Raw genomic sequence first — 14,511 nt, forward strand, 5'->3', positions numbered from 1 at the left:
GAGGTTCATGTTTTAATTACAATTAATAGAGTGTGTCAAATGGGTACTTCTTATAGTTCATGAAGATTGGTTCCTTGTAGAGAAGAGATGGCTCTCACCATTTGGTAAGAAGACTATTTCTACTAATCATGCATCATTAACTTGACTTTATCCCTTCTGTAAGATATTGATTAAGCAAAGACTAAATATATGTATTAAGCTACAAGTATGCATTTTAGTAATTTTCAAAATGGAAAGTGGAAAATGAAAAGTTGGCATTTATCTTGTAAGGTGTTAATAATTTAAGCTGAGGGCCCATTTTTAAAACTGATTAATTCTAGCCTAAAATCCTATAATGATGGTGTATTACCATTGCTTATGGTACAGCAGGTCTTTGTTCTTTACAGATTTAATATTTACTATTTCAGTGATAATGCTATTGAGGGTGATTATCCATGACACAGATGAATCTGTCATTTTTTTAAGTGCCAATTTGAATCACAAGTAGTACAAAGCTAACTGCTAGTGGAAGTAACTTAACTAGAACATGCAGTCACTCTCTGCACATTTGCATCTAGCATTCTATGCACAATAGTTCTACTGCAGTGATAACAAGAACTTTGTTAGGTTAAATACACACTGAGCTAATGTGTATTTATACAAAATACAAGATTATCATCACAAATACTATTAAAAAGAAATTATGTGCCTATACTGTGTCTATTGTCTTTATTTCAAAGATAGGGCAGAATATCCAGAAGATATCCAGACATGTATTAAGTACATATTTTAAGTAGAGCAGACCTTTGTATTTGCTAATAATATTACCCATGATCTTTGCAAACAGCTAAATATGCATGTTATAAAAGCATATGATTTCCAGCATTACAAGAGACCCACTGTACTCCTGCAAAGTGCAGTAAATTACACATGTGAAAAACAGTTCATATGTGAGAACAGTAAAGACTGGTTGAGCTGCAAATATTGAGGGATTCAGCTAGATTCACACCCTCGCTAAGACTGGGTTAGGTTCGCTCCACAAGTCAGACAATTTTAACACGAAGATTCCAACACTAAATTTGTTTTGCAATAGATCTCATTGGTACCATAAATTCTAAATCTGTGAATGCCAGAAAAACTATTTTAGTAAAAGGTAATACTGAACATGAGCTATTTAAACCCTGCGACACGATATGATTTCAACTTAGAATTTATAAACCCACAAGAGAACTTCTACCCTCACAACAAAAAGCCAAAAAAAAAAAAAAAAACCTATAAAATCGTTACATTTCAAGCCCATCTGAGAAGTGAGGTGAAGGGCAAAGTAAATCCCAAAGCATGAACAGCCTTTTAAGGAAAGAAGGGACGCAGGAATTATTTTACCTTCACAGAGTATAAGAGTAAGTAAGTAAGAAATGATCGGCATAAGAATAAAATAAACAAAAACAACAGAAACATCAATGAGTTATTAAAGATGAAAAGATGACCATGGTGAAAATTTAGAATACGTGAGACAAGATGACTATTAATCACCCTATATAGTTCCTTACTATAAGCCTCCATCATGTGCTCTTGAGAAAGAGTGTGGGCAAAGTAGGAGACCAAATAGAGTTCCCTCTTCATGGGGTATAGCACAAATCCATACTCACTTCTCGAACTTTTCTTACATGAATCAAAAGCTATAAACCACTGGGTAAGAGCCAGGAAAACCTAGCCTCTAATCCCAACAAAAGTAAATGGTAGAAGACAAAACTGTCTGACTCTGGGAAGAGGTCAGGAAACCACCCCTTCTACCACAAGCCTTGTCTCAAAGAACTGGCCCAGAAATCTGATGGAACAAGGGGAGAATCCCTCTGTCACCAGTTCCAGGCAAAGGCAGCACACTGCTATTGATAGAGATAGAGAAGCAGATTTGTCTGCTTTGTAACTGAGGGCAGCTTTTGTTGCTGGAGACGCAAAAGACTCTCCTAATCAAGAATCTCACAGACAGAAGCCAGAGTGTGCCTGTCATGAAGGAGAACAGGAATGCTGAGAAAGACCCATCATTATGACCGAGGTAGAAAGGACCTGCAGAAGACCGAGTCTGGATCATAAAATCTTAGAGACATCTCTCTTTCCCACCACAGGCCCCTTACCTTATAACAAGCAACATCGATATACCATTGGAGGAGGGGAAATTGCATGGAAAATGTCCTTCTGTAGTGCAGTTGTACAAGAACTGCTGAAAGCTGACTATGGAATAGGAATGCAAAGAAAATCTCACCAAGACCCTGGGGTCCAGAATGAACAAAAAGGTAGCAGCAGCCCATGGTTGAGAAATTTGAAAACCTAGACTTAAGAAGTATGATATCAGAGATGAAGAATTCTTTATCAGAGATAGGACTCAGCACAAGACAGAATCAGTGAACTTAAAAATAGAGCAATAGAAATGATCCAGATTGAAATACAGAAGAAAAAAATAATTGAAAACAAAAACAAAATGGAAGCATGAATCCAAGAGTTGTGGGAGAGAATCAAAGGATCTAACCCCGGGGCAGAGATTGCTACTTTTCCTTGAGTATCTCCTCTTCCCTTCTGAAATTTATATGAGACACATGAATACTTGGATAGAGACAGAATTACCAGCCTACTTTGTATCTAGGAGTAAAAATGAAGCTGAATTAGAGTCAATAGGATTTGCGAGGATGTTGTATGAGCGATTTTTAAATATTTAAAATTTTTAAATATTTACTTTGAGAGAGAGAGAGAGCATGTGTACGTGCACACTAGTGCATGAGGGGCAGAGAGAGAGAGGGAGGAAGAGAATCCCAAGTAGGCTCCGTACTGTTAGCACCGAGCTCCCATGCAGGGCTCAATCTCACAGACTGTGAGATCATGACCTGAGCTGAAATCAAGAGTCGGACGTTTAACCCACTGAGCCAGCAAAGTACTCCATGAGTGATTTTGGTTTTTTTTAGATTATGTTCCTAAATAAAGGAGAAAGCCCCTTTTCCCTTTCCCCTAATTACTGGTTGAATGGGGATATCACACTGAGGGTGGTAAACTAACAATTTCATAAAAGCCCGAGTGTGACTATGCCAGGGGGAGTCCTTGGCACTGTGGACTTGTTATTTCAGCCTTGGACTAATGACATTTGGCCTATTTTCTCTGAGATAAACAAATATATATTTTTCAAGATACTGTTATTTGTGGTGCTATTATTATAGCCAAACACATATATATTCTACTAAATACAATCTCCCAGCTAGTGAAAGCTTAGAGTGAAATTTGGAGTTACTTTATGACTTCTGGATCTAAAACTAACACAATTAGTGTCACCTCTCACAGTAATCATCAGAAAATACCAAAAGAATGGCAGGACATATTATTAATCATGAGACAATCTCTTCAACTTTAGATAAATGCAGGCTATTTTACACATTCTGAAACTAAAATTTGAGTACTATGATAAATACCGTGATTAGATACAGAAAAAATGATGCATCTATAATACACTAGATACAAACAGCCAGAGAAATGAATAACATATCCAAATATGCAGTTTGGCAGCATATAAATTTCATCAAAAAGTTGGCTCTCTGAAGTAATGAATAACTCTAAAATAATTTCAGTCTGTGCAAATATACACTGTCTAAAATTATATATAGCCACTGTGAAACTTTTACAAAAGCTATTAAATGATCCAAATATCATCCCTTGTAATATTCTTAAGTTAATTTTCAATACAGATTTAACATTACATCATACTGCAAGTAAAAATAATAATCTAATTTATAATTATAATCCTATTTTATTCATTCAACCATCCACTCACTCAAAAAAATAATTTTGACTCTTTATGACATACAAACCTCTATACTATGCAACACACAACATATTGTATTTCAAAATGTTCTCACAGAGCTGAATGAGTTGATTTAAATATGAATACAGTATATATTAAAGTGGTTATAAACAGAAATAAAAATAAAAATTATTGTGCACTGGTGAATCAGTAATATTTCTTCCCTGACCAGATACAATGAACAAAGGTATCATGTATGGGCAAAACTACATTTTCTTACACTCCAAGACTTGAAAAGGATATTGCAATGGGAAGGTCAAACTGTGAAGACTTGGAATATAATAGTACTTGTGTAGGAGAAACAAATATAAAACATAGAAAGAACACTTATTTGGGTACTGGGAAACCTAAGTGCTATTTCTTCTTTTATCACTACTACTTTTTGATATTAGAAAAATTATCATGCCTTAGATTTCTCACTTATGAGAGGAAGGCAAATTCTAATGATCTGAGTTTTCTTCTACTACTTTTATAAACAAAGTTGTGTCATGTATACATATGTACCACATGCATGTGCTTAAAGTTCTGCTCTAGACCATTTATTATGAGGGTCCTCATTCTCTGTATATTTTCACAACGTGAACTGATTATCAGCTAACTGCTCTTTGGGTTTTTATGCCACTAGGCATGTTGAAAATGTGCTTTTATGGGACATAAATAAGAAGAATCCAAGAAGCAATTGGCCAAGGTTAAGAACAATCTAAAAACACTGCACAGAGTAAACCTAGTGGGACAATAGTCTTCACTATTGCCATGTCCAAATAAACTGGCCTAACCAGACCCTGAGAGCATACAAGTTGTCCCTCACGTGGATGCTCTTTTTTTTAAAAAAATTTTTTTTTCAACATTTATTTATTTTTGGGACAGAGAGAGACAGAGCATGAACGGGGGAGGGGCAGAGAGAGAGAGGGAGACACAGAATCGGAAACAGGCTCCAGGCTCCGAGCCATCAGCCCAGAGCCTGACGCGGGGCTCGAACTCCCGGATCGCGAGATTGTGACCTGGCTGAAGTCGGACGCTTAACCGACTGCGCCACCCAGGCGCCCCGATGACTTAACTATTTTAAAAAAGACATTTAACTTTTTATTACTTTTTCCATATGCATTTACATCCCACTTCATTCCACAAAGGATTTTAGGTATCATACAGAGCCAAAATCATGTAATAAAAAGGGTAGGAAGGAGAGGAGAGCACAAATTCACTAAAAGGAAAATGGGAGCCAAATAGTAAAATAAAATAGAAGAAAGTTAGTACATGGTAATGGATGTTACCAGGCCCCTATAAAAGTTGTTGAAAAGGCACAAAGGAAATTATGAACAATTATAAAATTACTTCTCCCACAACATAAACACATTATTTGCTTAAGAGAAGCACAAATTTACCTAACAGTGAGAGTCGAAAATGTTTCCCCTGGTTTCACATAAAGGCATTTTTGGGAAAAATACTATATCCAGTTTCTTGTGACAGTTTTCTACAGGGCGTAACAGCAGAACTCACTTTAGAAATATTACAAGCCCTGCAATAGGACAGTGTAAGGGCTCTGATGGGAAGTGATGGATGTAAATGATGTACTCTAAATACATAGCTCCCAAGCTCTGTGATGTTTTAGTTTCATGCAAAAATATTTATTTTTAAAATTTATCTAGAAAAGTGGTTCATATTTCAAGGCCCCAAAATGGCCCCTTTGGGGTAGGGAAGGGGTACATGAATTCTAAAATTGAATGCATATTTAGTAAGTTTGCACATTTTTGGAGAGATAACTAATAACTTCTGTTATATTCTCAAGGATCCTCAACCCCAAAAGGTCAGTGGCCACTGATGTAGAAAGAGAAGTTGGTGAACTATTCATCTTGAAGTTAATATTTCATTTGGATCATTTTTAAGCTTATTTGTAAAACTTAGGTTATGACATATTGGGGGCAGTAAACTAGTGGCTGATGTTGTACATATTGGCAGGAGTCTAAAGTACATATATTGCTAATTATATGCATAATAGAGACTTTTTAAAAAATTTTTAAATCTTTTTATTTGTTTTTGAGACAGAGAGAGGGGAGGGGCAGAGAGAGGGGGAGACACAGAATCTGAAGCGGGCTCCAGGCTCTGAGCTGTCAGCACAGAGCCCAATGCGGGGCTCAGAACTCATGGAGTGTGAGATCATGACCTGAGCTAAATTCGGATGCTCAACTGACTGAGCTACCCAGGAGCCCCGCGTAATAGAGACTTTTAACACCTTCTGAAGAAAGAAAAATCCTGTGTAGGGTGTTGAAAGACATGAAGAAGGTTAGGAAAACTAAGGGGACTAGATGTTTTAAACTGTTGAGATGGACCCAAGTTCTTAAATTATTTGTGCCTGAGAATATAGTTAAATGAGGAAAATGATATACCTATCTCATGGGTTGTTTGACAGTTAAAAAACTAATACATATAAAGTGCTATATGTTTATTATTATTACTATTATTATTATTATGAATTTTGCATCTATTTGTAAAAACTGAGTGATCATAGAGAAGTCTGAGATATTTCCTTTTAAACAGCTTTACCTTTCAACAAATGAACAAAATAATTCTACATCATATAGCACATCTGCTATATATTTGGTTTAACATATGATTTATACTGGGAGATTTTTCTGCATGCTAAATCACTCCAGTGTTAGTGGTTTAAACCACAGCCATTTATTAATTGCCGCCATGTCTGTAAGTCACCCAGATTGGTCATTACAATCTGAACCAGGCCTGGCTCGACTTGCTCACGTGTCTGAGATCAGCAGTAAATTAGCTAAGGCTGGTTTATCTAAGCCTCACTTACATGTCTGCTGATTGCTTAGTTGTTGACTGGGCTAGTGTTAACCGAGCCATATACTTCACCATTCAAATAATTAGCTTTTTCATATGATGGCTCAGGAAGTTCCTAGAAGGGAGAACAGAAACAAGCAAGACTTCTTCAGGTCTGGGCTTAAAATGGGCACAATGCTACTCACACTAAGTCTGATGTGGAAAACCAAGTCACAAGCTTGAACCAAATTCAAAACCTATGGAAATAACCACACCTCTCAATGGGAGAAACTTTAAAGCTGCTTTGCAAACATGATGGGAATACAGATAGGAATGGAAATGTCTTGCCTTTTTTGTAATGCACAGCATTATTAAGTTAAAAAAATCCATGGGAAAATGTGAATAAACCATCCAAGAAAAATCTAAATTAAAGTGATGTGATGACACATTTAATATAAATTAGATATAAAGTGTTTGCCTATGTAAATAAATAAATAAAATCAATCTGCTATTTAGGGCTAGCAAAAATTTTTTTGGTTTTAGTGTAAGGATTATGTACGGACTTATGGAGTTCCATTAAATTTGTTTTCATTTCAGGGGTGCCTGGGTGGCTCAGTAGGTTAAATGTCAGACTCTTAGTTTTGGCTCAGGTCATGATCTCATGCTTCATGAGTTTGAGCCCCTCATTGGGCTTCGTGCTGACAGTGCTGAACCTGCTTGGGATTCTTTCTCTGCCTCTCTGTCTGCCCTTCTCCCGCTCATCTCTGTCTCTCTGTAAAAATAAATAAACTTAAAAAATATATTAAAAATTTGCTTTTGATTCACTATGAAATGTATTTATTATGAAATACAGATCCATTAGGATAGGAATGACCTAAGCATTTTAATTTGACAAGAAAGGAAGGAATGAAAGAAGAAGAGAGGAAGGTAGGGGAAGAAAGAGAGAGAGGAAAGAAAGGGGGGGGAGAGAGAGAGGGAAAGAAAGAGAGAGGAAGGGAAGAGGAAGGGGGAAGGAAGGAAGGAAGGAAGGAAGGAAGGAAGGAAGGAAGGAAGGATGGAAGGAGAAAGGAAAAGAGAAAAGAAAAGAAAAGAAAAGAAAAGAAAAGAAAAGAAAAGAAAAGAAAAGAAAAGAAAAAAAACAATTACTCCCAATTCTATATGAAGAATACATGACCGGGGCCAAGAACAGATGTAAAAAGACCATTTACAAAAATAAAGAAATTTTACTCACTTGACCCCTAAAGGTAGATAAATGTGGTGAAACTTGGGGTATATTTTCAAAATAGAGCCCATAGGATTAGCAACTAAAAAGACTGAATTGCCATTAAGCTGGAGCACACTGTGAGTTCATACAAGGTATACAATTTAACCAGGAGAAAGGAATACAGTACTGATACAACATGGAGGAACCTTGAAAACATTATGCTAAGTGAAAGAAGCCACACACAAAAGGCCACACACTATGTAATCACACTTATGTGAAAAAATGTTTAGCGTAAGAAAATCCAGAGGGACAACAGGTATATTAGTAGTTGCCAGGGGCAAGGAAAGGGGGAACATGGGGAATAATTGCTAAAGAGTACAGGGTTTCTTTCTGGGGTGATAAAAATATTCTACAATTATGGTGGTGACAAAGTTCAGAATGTCAAAAGTTTAGTTTGGATGTAAGATTGATGGCTTGAAAGATACAAATTTTGGAGTGATCAGTGTGTATGTGGTATTTAAAATCCTGACACTGGAAGTAAGCAAATGGAAATGGAAAGGAGAGGTGGCCCAAAGACCGAGCCCTTAGTCATGTTAAAAGATCAGGAAGAGGAAGTCAAACTAGCAAAAGAAAATAAGAAAAACACCTGGTGAAGTATTCTAGCAATCAAGTGGGAATAAAATGATCAACCATGTCAAATAATGCAGAAATTTCAAGATGAGATTTGATAATTCATAATTACTATAGAAACTTTGTTAAAGGTACTGGTAAACTTGATCAGAATAGTTTTAGTCAAGATAGAAGAAAAAATTCTGATTGGAGTTGTTCAAGAAACAATGCTAGAAGAGGAATTAGAGAAGATTTCTAGAAGACTCTTCAAAGGAATCAGTATTTTAGAGGAAAAAGTTAAGTGGGGGGAAGAGAACATTCAAGAGAAATTTGTATTTTATTTTGTTGATGCTATTGCTATAGCTGGTAGAACAAAACAGCACTTGGATAACAATGAGAGAAAACCAACAGAAAGGGGTAAAATGAAGTTACAGGAAAGAAAAGACAAAATTCTCGAGCAACATCTTTATGTAGATTGCAAGGGATGGCATATTATACACAAATGCAGAGCCAACCTGAGGGAGGAACATGAAGAGGTCATCCATCACAAAGAGGGAAGACAGAATCAGTGCACATAGGTGGGTAATGGTGGTGCGAGTAATCTTCTGTCTCTATTTCTTCTTAACATGGAGATCAAGCCCATCAGCTGAAAGTGAGGATGGTGGAATGATTTTAGAGGTCTGTGCAAGTGAAAAATCTTCTTGTTTAAGGGCAGGAGATTAATTGGACTAGGAAAACACAGCACAATATGGTATGAGTTAGGGCTCATACCAATCATGAACCTAAAATCATGCATGTAAACCAATGAGCACATGTGTGTACATAATGGTGGCAGTGTTTCCAGTCACATTCAACTGCATGAGTGCATGCAGGGTAGGAAGTTTTATTTAACAAAGGTTGGTGGTTTACTGAAAAGAAGAGCACAAAGCAAGATTGTCAAGCAAGGAGAGATGGAAGCAAGGAGGGAATTGCAATAACTGTAAGCCGTGTAGTTTATGCTGGATAAATAAGAAACAGAGGAGGACCTACATTTGGGCTACTAGAGGTAATGAACTGGAAAACAGAACAGTGTTGTCAGAGAATGGGGTGTTTGACAATGGAATTATAGAGGGCAAACAGCTATTGTTAATGACAATGTCTACAACATGGCATGAAAATGAGTGTCTGAGGAAGAGGGGATGACCATTTCACAGAAACAGAAAATCTCAGATGGGAGGCTAGGGTCCTCAAAGGACATCTATATTGATTTTGAAATCTTCACAATGATGACCTGGGTAGCGTAAGTGAGAGTAACATGGAGTCATTAGTCAAAATCTGGAAGATTAAGCCTCTCTTAATGAGGATCTGTGCTTCTCTGATCTCATTCAGCAGAGTCCTATCACAGCTCGTAACATTCCAGAATCTGCTTTAAAAAAAATGTATTTTTGGTGCTATCATCTCTGAGTTAAAGAGGTTGAGATAAAAAAGAGGAAAAATATTTATTTTCAGATCAGATACCTGCTGCTTCAATTTAGATTTTGGGTAAACTATCAGAAGTGAAAACAGCAGACTGAAATGCACTGTGTTCTAACGTCCCTAATTAACAGCAGTCAGTTCAGAGCAACCTTACTCAGGGTCTTCTTTTCCACATTGAGCTGACCAGGGGAGACCTTGAAGGCAAAATGTGTGAGCCCTGTTAAAGAAAACCTCAAACAACAGATAAGCACTGAAGTCTTTGAAGAAACTGTGAACACCCTCTGGGGAGAAAATTAGACTTGTGAACTTAAAAAAATGGCACACAAACATTTTAACACAGAACTGAAGACAGAGGTCAACAGGGATATTCCAACCGAAGATTGCCTGTTGAGGAAGAAATTAGTTTTGAACATCAAAAATAAATGAACAAAGCAAGCAGAAAACAACATTAGAGTTCTTTCCTCATGGAAAAAAAAAAAAATCCCCTCAACCCTCCCCCCACACAAACACACTAATTGAGCTTTACTACTGAAACAGAAACCATCTTTCAGAATAAGAAAATCTAATTCTAGGAAACTACTTGTAAAAAAAGAGTTGTTTTTATAAGCGCCTCTATATTCTTGCCAATTTAATAAAGCAGCTGATTTTGACTAACCTCTTGTTCTTAAATTAGCTTCATTCTCATATTTATCTGTAATTTATTACCATATACTAATTTATCATTTTTGCTCATTCTATTTTTAGCTTTAAACAGAAATGTAGAAGCTTTCAGGCTAAGTACAATTTATGCCATTTTTTTTCCTCACAATAATGGCCTTTAGGTTTAGAGTCCGCTGCAGTCACAGACCTCCAAGGGATGTACATAGAGGGGACATTCAAACCAAGCACTCTCTTTTTATTACTATTAGGCTTTCTCCAACCTCTCTTTTGTGTTGTTGCCCTATAAATCAGGAAAATCATCTCTGCCTAGACTGTGGTGATGGTCTCCAAATGTTCTTGCTTGAGGACCCTGTTAAAGAAGTTTGAAAAACACATGCTCTCTCTCCTGCTCACACCCTGGCCTTACCTGGCTTGCTTAGGGCAAGCTTAGGACAGTGGGTACTTGGCTCTATCAGTCATGCGCTGCCTAACTGGGAGAGAGGCAAAATTAGCACCATGAAATAACTCCTAGGAGACAAGGGTGTGGATAAAGCCATAGAGAGGGTAGAGAATAAGAGTTTTACAATTTGCTTGCTCCTGCCACCCCCAATTCCCGATGTTGGCCTCTGTGTCCTTGCCACTTCTCCCTGGGAGAATGAGGGAAAACAAGTGAAGGCAGACTTAAGTTGTCCCTAAAGTCTGTAGCATAACTGCTTCACCAAATCAGCCTTGAGTTTGTTGCTTGCTACCAGCAACAAACTCTGTCCCCTAGATCAAGTCACTGACCCTCAGTATCAGAAAAGTGTGGATGAAAATAGTACTTAACTCAATATTGTTTGGTGAATCTTAAATAAAATGTGCATGTGCTCTGCACGATGCTTGGCACACTCCAAGTGCTCTGTCAATCCCAGCAGTCCATGCAGTGCTCACATTCTCCTACTGAAATCTTACTTAGGTTTCAAGCCCCATCAAAGGATAGCTTCTCTTTAGGGCAGCTCTCCTCCTCACCCTTTTCCTCTAGATGTGAGCTAATCAACTTAACCTGGGTAAATCAGTAGCACTTTATAACTTTGTTGTAGCAATGATTCCCAAACCTGGCTAATCCTCATAATGGCCAGGGAAGTATGTTATAAAATACAGGTTTTAATTCTTATACATGCACATCGTTACTCAGTAGATCTGAGCTGGGATCTAAGAACACACATGTTGGAAACGCTCAGTAGCTATTCTGATAATCAGTCACATTTGGAAGACACTGACAAGATAATCTTCAATATCCTCTTCAGTTCTAAATCATATAAAATGTCCTGGTATTTTAATTGCCTCCTTTTCTTCCCAGTATACTGTTGCGCATTGGGGTTGATGGGTGGGTATGCAGATTGGGGAGACTGAATAGTTGGGGCCTACAGGAAATGAGTTCCAGTTTGAGGGAATTTTCCAAGGGGAAGGAGGAGGTCTTTTAAGAACTTCATGTAATGAGCAAGTGGGAAAATGAGCTCAAGTTATTTAATGATAAATTTTCCCTGGAGCATGTACTAGAAATTATGGTGCTAGGACATTTCTCTCCTCCTTGAAAATTATCTTAATATTAAACATGGGTTTAAACACAAATATGATTTCACAAATTTCCTCCTAGAGAAAGCCAACTGATAATTTTCGATTTTGATCCTCTTCCTTACTCATTTTTATTTCAATGGCCAATGCCCTGAGCTTATTTTTGATTATATGTTGCTTTCTATATCATATTTCAAAAAGTTTCTTTTTATGACCTCCTGAAATATTGCAGGGCAGATTGAAACATGTCCCAAGCAGGCACTGAAATTTTAATGCATTTTTATGGGAACCAGTCACAGCCCCTTCAATACAACATTTATTTGTCCAGAAGGATGTTAGTGGAATATCCTTCTATTTATAACTCAGTAAGCAAATTGTTCCCATACTCCAAGTATGTAGAATAATTTGCATTTTTCAATTTATTTCATTAGTTCATCAATGTCATATAAGTATTATAAAATGCATGTTGTGCATCTCAGTAAGTTCATCATATTAGCTAATCTAACAACTACAATGATGTCCAAGTGAACTCTCTTATTTAATGTCTTTTCTGAAGTTCAAAATAATTTTATTGTGGTCACTTTCATTAATGTCTGTCTTGACACAGATCAAATAAAAATTCTTGCCACCAGTGTTATCATTTTTTTTTAATGTTTATTTATTTCGAGAGAGAGAGAGAGAGAAAGCATGATCAGGGAAGGGACAGAGAGAGAGAGAGAGAGAGAGAGGGGGAGACACAGAATCTGAAGCAGGCTCCAGGCTCTGAGTTGTCATCAAAGAGTCCTATGTAGGGCTTGAACCCATGAACTGTGAGATCATAACCTGAGCCAAAGTCAGATGCCTAACCTACTGAACCCCCCAGGTGCTCCACCAGTGTTATCATTCTAATCCTACTGCTGAGTACAACACACAGCACAAAGTAGACTAAATCTTTGTTGAATCAATATATTGCAACTATTTTTTCTCTTTTATGAAAGATAGTTACAATGAAGTTCTAGCACTACCTTGTTTTTTAAGTATAGAAACAAATGAAGTCATTAATTTTCAATATGTGCAAAGTGAAATGGAGAAGGGTAAAAACTCCATAGCCCCAATTCCCCAGATCAATGCAATAAAGTGAGATTTACTTGAGTAAACCAGATAATTAACTTATTTAACCACATGCCTTTATACAGATAGATAATCTTAGATTTAGGGACATGTGTATTGATTCCTGCTTCACTTGATAAAGGATATAATTGTTCTTGTCATTTCTTAATTATAGCAAATCACTCATATGATTCAGTGTTTCCCTTCTATTTTGCTTCCTTTCAATGCAATTTCCACTTACTTCAGATGCTTGATGCTTAAAATTCAAAATTTAAATACCTGAGATTGCTCCCCGGTAGACCAAAAGTGGCTCAATGGTTCTACCTTGCAGAATTCCACTCCGTTTACCTGAAACTCTCCTCTAATTTTATTGTGTAGACCCGGAGTCAGCAAACTAGTACTCACAGGCCAAATCTGGTTGCAGCTGTTTTTTATATGGCCTCCAAGCTAAGACTTCTTTTTAAATGGTTAAAAAAAAAAATCAAAAGATGTGACAAGTGAAAATCTCTGGAAATTCAAATTTTTGCATCCATAACTCAAGTTTTATGGGAACACAACTCCAGTCATTCATTTGGTATTGTCTCTGACTACTTTCACACTACAGTGACAGAATAGGGTTGTTGTGATAGAGACCATATGACCCAAAAATCCTAAAATATTTACTGTTTAGTCCTTTACAGAAATGGTTTACCCACTCCTGGTGCAGAGCATTTATCTCTACTTTCCCTCTGACAACATTATTTATTATATGTCCTCTTTAGCAGCTTTTTTTTCCAAATTGATGTCTTTGGGGCTTGTTCAGTAAATTGAGAAAAAGACAGGTTGCACTGGTACAAATACAATGACTCTCTTGTGTTTGTACCTTAACATTAAAAAAAGAAATTCTAAATAATTCTTCTCAGAAAACATAACTTGTTTCTTTGTGGCCCCACCAACTATGGGACCTATTTCTAGCCCAATGATCTTGACGGCAGTCTGCCAAATGCTTGAAGAATTATGTCATAGTTGATTTAAAAATTTTTTTGACAACTAAAATGATCTGTAAATTATAAAACCACCATTGAAATATCATCAAAAAATGTAGTTACTGTCCTCATAAGGCAATATATTACTAAAGAAATTTTGGTGGACTTGCTAGGTGAACTACATTGCTCTAACTTGTAAAAATGCACATAAGTCCAGTTCTGTAATGTTCATGATTGAAAGGAAGAAAATTCTGGATCAGTATTAAATCTTCATTTTCCTGACTGAACACCATGTGGTGCTTTTCACTTCCTCCCTTGAATGCAAAAAAAATATAAAATGACTCACGGACTAGTTGAGGTATCTTTGGACAACTTCATTCCACCTCTACAGTTCTCAT

The 14,511-nt window shown here is 36.8% G+C and overlaps 1 long non-coding RNA gene across 6 annotated transcripts in view; it reads right to left on the reverse strand.

Moving 5' to 3' along the window:
• LOC147581115 (uncharacterized) overlaps positions 1 to 14,511 on the reverse strand; it is a 1,011,143-nt gene that overhangs the window by 485,745 nt on the left and 510,887 nt on the right. Inside the window, exon 4 of one of the 6 annotated variants that reach the window (XR_015251435.1) lies at positions 8,724 to 9,057. The exons of the other annotated variants lie outside the window; for them this stretch is intronic. This is a non-coding gene — a long non-coding RNA (uncharacterized LOC147581115). Of the gene's footprint in view, positions 1 to 8,723; positions 9,058 to 14,511 lie in introns of those variants that run through there. 6 annotated transcript variants of the gene reach the window in all.

This window comes from Puma concolor, chromosome B2, assembly GCF_028749965.1.
Source record: "Puma concolor isolate L17-30 chromosome B2, mPumCon1.1.hap2, whole genome shotgun sequence".
Taxonomy (NCBI): Eukaryota; Metazoa; Chordata; class Mammalia; order Carnivora; family Felidae; genus Puma; species Puma concolor.